The sequence below is a fragment of the Magnolia sinica genome, chromosome 18 (genome assembly GCF_029962835.1).
Source record: "Magnolia sinica isolate HGM2019 chromosome 18, MsV1, whole genome shotgun sequence".
NCBI lineage: Eukaryota > Viridiplantae > Streptophyta > Magnoliopsida > Magnoliales > Magnoliaceae > Magnolia > Magnolia sinica.
Window position 1 is genome coordinate 16,097,808 of NC_080590.1, and position 6,830 is coordinate 16,104,637.

The 6,830-nt window shown below is 38.6% G+C and overlaps 1 non-coding gene across 1 annotated transcript; it reads right to left on the bottom strand.

Moving 5' to 3' along the window:
* Nucleotides 1-4,022: 4,022 nt before the first annotated feature.
* On the bottom strand, nt 4,023-4,105 carry TRNAM-CAU (transfer RNA methionine (anticodon CAU)). Its single transcript has one exon. It is a non-coding gene; the product is annotated as a tRNA-Met (tRNA).
* Between the last annotated feature and the right edge of the window lie 2,725 nt (nt 4,106-6,830).

Sequence of the window (6,830 nt, forward strand, 5' to 3'; positions counted from 1 at the left end):
TACCTCTTCTTCCATCAGTTACGTTGCCTCATTCTAATCATTAACCCAAGAGCTAGCCTGTGGTCAACCATAACCAAGTTAGGCCACCCCATGCAAAATAGTTGGAAAGAAATGACCAACATTTGTTTTTGTACGTCTGCTTTGTTGTTTATGTACCATCCAATCCATTCATCTGATGCACCTCATTGCTACGGAAGAAATCCAAAATCACGGTATTACAAGACTTAGTGGGCCATACCATGTAAATTTAGGGCTTGTTTCGAATGTGGGATTAGGGGTAGTGAATTGAATTAGGTGGAGTTAACATCATTATTACTGATTACATGTATGGAAATACCATGGAATTTTGACCATTCCAAGCCCATGTTTGGGGTCAAATTCTTCCATAGGTAAAAATACTCTATTAAGTGAAGCCAACGTTTTGGATACCAAAGAATTATAACCAATGGATCAGATTTCACAATTGATATATGGGGTTACCCTTTTCTCATTTCTCTTTTTTTATTTTTTTATTTTTATTTTTATTTTTTGTTTTTTGTGTGTTTTTTGTTTTGTTTTGTTTTGGTTTTTTTATTTTATTTTTTATTTTTATGTATATGTTGAGGTCAAAATCTGGACCACCCTCCACTTAATGCTGAGAACTCGGAACGAACTCTAGTCCTGCACAAAAATGTGAGCAAAGGATACCCTAGCTTAAACAGGGGATCCTCCGATGCCTAAGTCAGGTTAAGGAATCTGGGTCCAAGTTGCATAGTGTAGAGAGAAGGTGCAAGATAGTATATACCTGTTGTAATGGGTTCCTTTAATATTTATACCCATGATGTGATGGGATCATGGCCATCAATCTCGACACGATTTGCTCAATCAAGCAGATGTCATGCGTGCGAAGATGTCGGCCGCTATCATTGGATTGTGCACTCTCTCGTATGCCTTAATGGGGCATATTTATAGGCATAATCTTCGGCCACGTCCATACTGGGGTTGGTCCAACTTGGCCTTCCGAGCCATTGGTCAGACCTTATGGTCGGAGTCCGCAGCCGGAGTACGTCTCCAGCCTCTAAGGTATGAGGGCTCGGCTTGACCAATCCAGAGCCATAGTTTTTTTAGTGAGGACTTTAGACAAGAGCTCGACTTGGCTGATCCAGGACTGTAGTTCTTCGTATGAGAGCTCCAGACAAGAGCTCGACTTGGCTGATCTAGGACTGTAGTTCTTCGGATGAGAGCTCCAGACAAGAGCTCGGCTCGGCTGATCCAAGGCCATAGTTCTTTGGATGAGAGCCCCAGATGAGAGCTCGGCTCAGATTGCCTCGTCTGTCTCTCTCCAGTAACCCTAGTTTTGGAATCATAATTCGGAAGCAAGTACGTACTTGTCACGGTGTTCTCCTTTTGAGGACATACTGATCGAGTCGGTTTGCTTGAGTCGGTCCTTATCGGGTTTGCTCACATTTTTCCATAACAGTATATGTAATTGGCTTTAATCCATCAAATTATGCTTGATTTATGCTGGATTAAGGCCTATTTAGTTGACTTTCATTACTTCACACAATAGTTTTAGCCACACCCATTGCTCCAATATTAAATACATGCCTAAAAAAACACATTAAATCCATATACATTTTTTAGCATTTTACCAATCATTTAAAAGTTTCTTTCTAAAAAATTTAGTACCTAGGAGGTTGTATCACATCAACTACATCAGCTAATGCCTTCATGTAATACTTTGGAGTCACTGTTACTGCCTCCCCACACATCTTTTACACCAAAACATCTGCCAGAAAGCACCTCTTCAACACATTTGTAGATGGAGCAACTGTGCATGATATTATAGTGGTCCATTATGTGGCCATCAATGTGGAGATGACCTCACATCAAAATGAAGCAACTCCAGTACATCAGGGTGGCCACTTGTACAAACAGAATGATCATAGTATGGAACTTGCCCATACTTCACCAGAGTCGGATGTGTTAGAAATAATGGTATTATGAAAAATATTAGAAAAATAATAAATCAAGAAATAAATAACAACACACCTGTTGAATGGACGTACTCAAGCTTATTAGAGCCAGATTTCTTACTCTCATGTAAGTTTTGAGTGTATACGCCCAGTTATCAAGTTTTCTATCCTTTTTTCTCGGCCTGGCCTCTTGCGCAGATATAGTCTAGAGCATAATGTAGCACTCTTTCAAAAAACCATTTCAATGAAAGCTTTATAACTCTATTCACAAACTTATTCCTATCCGATTGTAAACAAAAGTTTTGCACTTAAAGTAAAAGAAATACTATGTTTATGGCCTCCTTTTTATAGTTTTTTTTCGTTTTTCTTTTTAATCACTCCAATAAGATGGTCATCTTCATGACGAGGACACCTACTCAGTGGCCGTGTTTCACTTGCTAGGTCGGTTTGTGTGATGCATGAATTTTGAAAAGCTCACTGATCCGACTTTGGGATGGGCAGATCCCCTCGGAATTGTCCAGATTGTTGGCTGAATATCCAATAACTTAATTTTACAAAAAATAAAAATAAATTCTCCTGTTGATTAGACTACTCAATGGAGTGACAGAAAACTCAACTAAGCACTGATGAAGATGGAACAATCTGTCTTTGAGGTTGGTTTTGCCATGGAGAGAGAGAGAGAGAGAGAGAGAGAGAGAGAGAGTTGCCACAGATAGAGAGGGTTTCCAAAAATTTAATAAAAAAAAAATCAAAAGTAAAACTGCTCTCACGCTCAAAATATGAAATGAAAAGTCCTTTTGGGGCTTCACAACTACATAGAAGTTATCAAAGTTCAAGCACGTTGCTGCATTGATTTGGGAAAAAGGCTGTTAATGGGCTGGGCTCAAGCCAAGGAAAAGCAAATTTCTGAATAGGCCCAGCTCATGAGGCCCAGCCTGAAGGTTCAAAATCTAAGCCCCAGCTAACCCAGGCCTAGCCCGTTGACAGGCTGGCAGTTAACAGTTATTTAAAAATTGCTTAGGTAACGTAAAAGTAAGCAATATTAGAAGATGAAACAGTTCATCTTCTTCAAGATATGGCCACTGCTTCTGTAGTTCATCCACTGGTTTGGCCTCATGTCCTGAAAATTGAGTAAATATTTCGTCTTCCACAAAATCTGCAACATTTTTTCATCAATATAACATCAGCTGGCCAGGCCCATTGTGTGAACCCATCATGATTGACATATAAAATTTCACGGTGGATTTCAAGTAAGTTTCAACAGTAGGCATATCCCTATACACTTTACCTGTTGTGCAGCTTAATTGAGTTTTGGATCTGCCTAATTGTTGGGCTCACGTCCTAACATGAGCTGGGAAAAAGGATGGATAGATTGGAATTCTAATGAAAATTACAGTGGCCACACTTAGCTTCTGAGTGCAAAAACTTCCTTTCTTGCGGCACGCTGTCCCAGGCAATTCGCGTCTAACTATAGAAGCAATGAACTAAATGAAATACTTCAACAAGAAAAAGGGAGAAATTGTGATTTGAGTTGCTTTTGGAATCTTATGCCATTGCTTCACATGTTTATCCCAAGTTAATTTTGATTAAAGAAAATTCATAATTGTGTTAGAATAACCAAAGGGCGAGTCTTGATATCTTTGCCTATAGTAGCTTAGGTACATGTTTATGTAAGTTCATTTTATTTTTTATTTTTTATTTTTTTGAAGTTCATAATAATTTATTTTTTATTTTTTATTTTTTGAGATTTGCTAAGCCCACAGTTATTCACGAGCCATATCATGTACACGCCATGCATCTGCCAACGTGGCATGTCGGTATGAGATTCAATCCATACATTAGAGCTGTACCACTGTGTACATACTCTTGCCCAGGAATGAGGGTCGGTGCGCTTGTCAGGTGGGCCACAATTTATTAGACAAACGTACGGCTGACAAAAACTTGGCAGAATATTTTTACCTACCTAACTGATTCTAAAATCTGGCCCACCTGCTGAAAATACCAGATTTATTTTTATGCAATGCGAAAAAAATCCACAAAAATATGAGAAAAAAATGTTGATAAATATGTCAGAAGTAGGTTTGAACCCAGGCCCTCAAACGAGGACCAGAACATGAGTCTGGCGCCTTTGACCACTAGGCCATCCTGACTTGTATATTAAAAGTTTACAACTAATTAATATAAATAGCATGCTAGAAAAATCATTCTATATATGGAAATGTTTGTAGACCACCCAACTAGTCCAAGCACCTAAACATATGGGACAGCAAAGCACATGGGACACCAAGTGAATTTAAAACTTTTTGGGGGTGGATGTGCATTGTTTTCCATGGTTTGGCCCACCTAGTAATTGCATAAACCCAAAGTGGGACTCACTTTATACACATGTTAGATGGCATGCACACAACACGAGACCCCGAATAAAGAAGTGGATAGCATCTATACAGATGAATAAGTTTACAATATGATAATAACTTTTACCTGCATGTTAATAACACTAGGAGAAGTGGGGCACACAATGCATGTATAAAGAGCATGGGAGAGAAAAAAAGAAAGAAAGGTGCTCATGGTTTCAGGGGGGCCGGCGTCACCTATATCCAAATTGACATATGTTGTATTCACACGAGTTATAGATCTTCATTTTTGCTTTAACATCTTAACATGAACAGGTGAAACAAATGCACCATATGGATTTCACGCCATCATTATGGTGGGTCCTACAAAGGTTTATTGCACGATCTCCCAACTAATACGCGCAATGCAAGCTATACTCATTTGTATTAAAGAATCAAAAGGTGGTAAAATCTAAGCAATGCACACACGCGCGCGCGTGCACACACACACACACATATATTCTCAAGATACTCCTACCTTCATTTAAAATATCTTCCCATGTCTTTTGAAAATTTCAAAGTTTTGGGTCATATTAGAATTGCAGGGTAAATGTTAACAAGTTGCTTGCATTATATATAATATGGATAGATATGGATATAGATAGATTTGTGAAATCCTTTCTTGATAATCTTCTCTCATATGCCTTGAAAATCTCTTCATCTCCTCCACATGAACAACTTGTGATATATCTCCCAGCAAATTATAAAAATCCTGCTAGCATACCTTGTATCCACGTGGGTGGAACATCCATGAGATCCAACCATCCATCAAGTATGTTGCCACATGTTCACCGTGGGACCCAAAATCATGACCATCCTATTGGTATTATGCATTGGAAAATAAATGTGAATCTTATCCATTGATGACATGAATGTGATATTGATGATCTTTCTCATAAATCATCATAACTATTGGTCTAAGATGGACAAGTTGCAATGCCATAGTTAATATGTAAAAGTACTTTAAATGTATATAAACATGGGGCAGAGATTCATCTAGTTGTCTATGGAAACTTGAGAGGGGACAAAATGGTAATCAAGAAGATTACTATGCCAGAATCGCGGATTTGCGACGGACCAGAACCGTCGAAAAACGTAATTAACGACGGGCTTGGCCCATCGGTCGCTGTTTGCTGGTTGCAAAAACTAAACGACTGATGGGATCCGTTGCAAATAAACGACGGATCCTATCCGTTGGACGTCAAATCTGTCATTTTAGACTTGTTTTATAAATTAGCGACGTGTTTGGTATGTCAATAAGATTTTTGCAAATAAGAATACGAAATTGGATTTGTTTTTTTATTTTATTTTATTTTATTTTTTAATTTTTAATTTTTTATAAATTTGTTACATTTGATAGTCATCTGAAAAAATTTCACAAGATTATCACCTACCAAGTCATCATTAACTAGGACCTGTGTACTGCGAGGGTTACCGACATTGATTGTCAGCAATGCCCAACTGTAGGATGATTGCAGCGACGTTGATGTATGTGTTACATCCATGCCATTTATCTTCACTAGGCCATTTTAAGGTATAAGCCCAAATATGAGGCAAATCCAAATCTCAAGTGGACCACATCATACAAAACAATAGTGTTGAAGTTGATGCTCATCGGTGAAACCTTCATATGGCACACCGTGATGTTTATTTTACATCCAACCTGTTCATAAGAAAACATAGATATGGATGAAGGTAAAACACAAATATCAGTTTAATCGAAAAGAACTTGTGAGGCCTAGGAAGTTTTTAATGGTGGATGTTCAATCCCAACTATTTCCTATGGTGTGATCCACTTGATGGACGGAATGTATGCCGTGTTGACTACATAGTGGATTCCGTTTTTCCAAATCATTTTAGGGCATGAACCCAAAATCGAAAGCATATACAAAGCTCAAGTAGACCATAATACAAGAAACAACCTAAATTGAACTCCTACTCTTGAAAGCTTCTTGGGGTCCATATAAGTTTTGGATGAAGTTGATATTTGTGTTTTCCCTTCATCCATATCTTCGTTACCTTATCAATAGGTTGGATGACAAACAAACATCACTATCCTTGCTGTTTTTTGTGGGGCGGGCCACTTGAGCTTTGCATATGTTCAATTTTGGGCTCATACCCTAAAATGATCTGAAAAAGGGGATGGGCAGCGTGGAAAAGACATACATCCACGGTGGCCCCATAGAATTTACTCAGCACTGAATTACTCAGTATACAATCAGCTTCGGATTGCCTGTGACCCCAACATAGAGATGTCCCTATGCTAGAGGCAGTGCGGGGCTCACAAAGGTCCGCTACAAATCCAGTCTGTCCATCTATTGTGAAAGACCGCAATAGGACAAGATTCTAAGAATCAGTTAGATCCAAAACTCATGTGGGCGATACCACACAAATAGTGGGGATTGCACACCTTGGGGGTGACAGAAGTTTACGGTAATAACCCTATAAAGGGTTTGGATGACATATATATAAACATCATGGT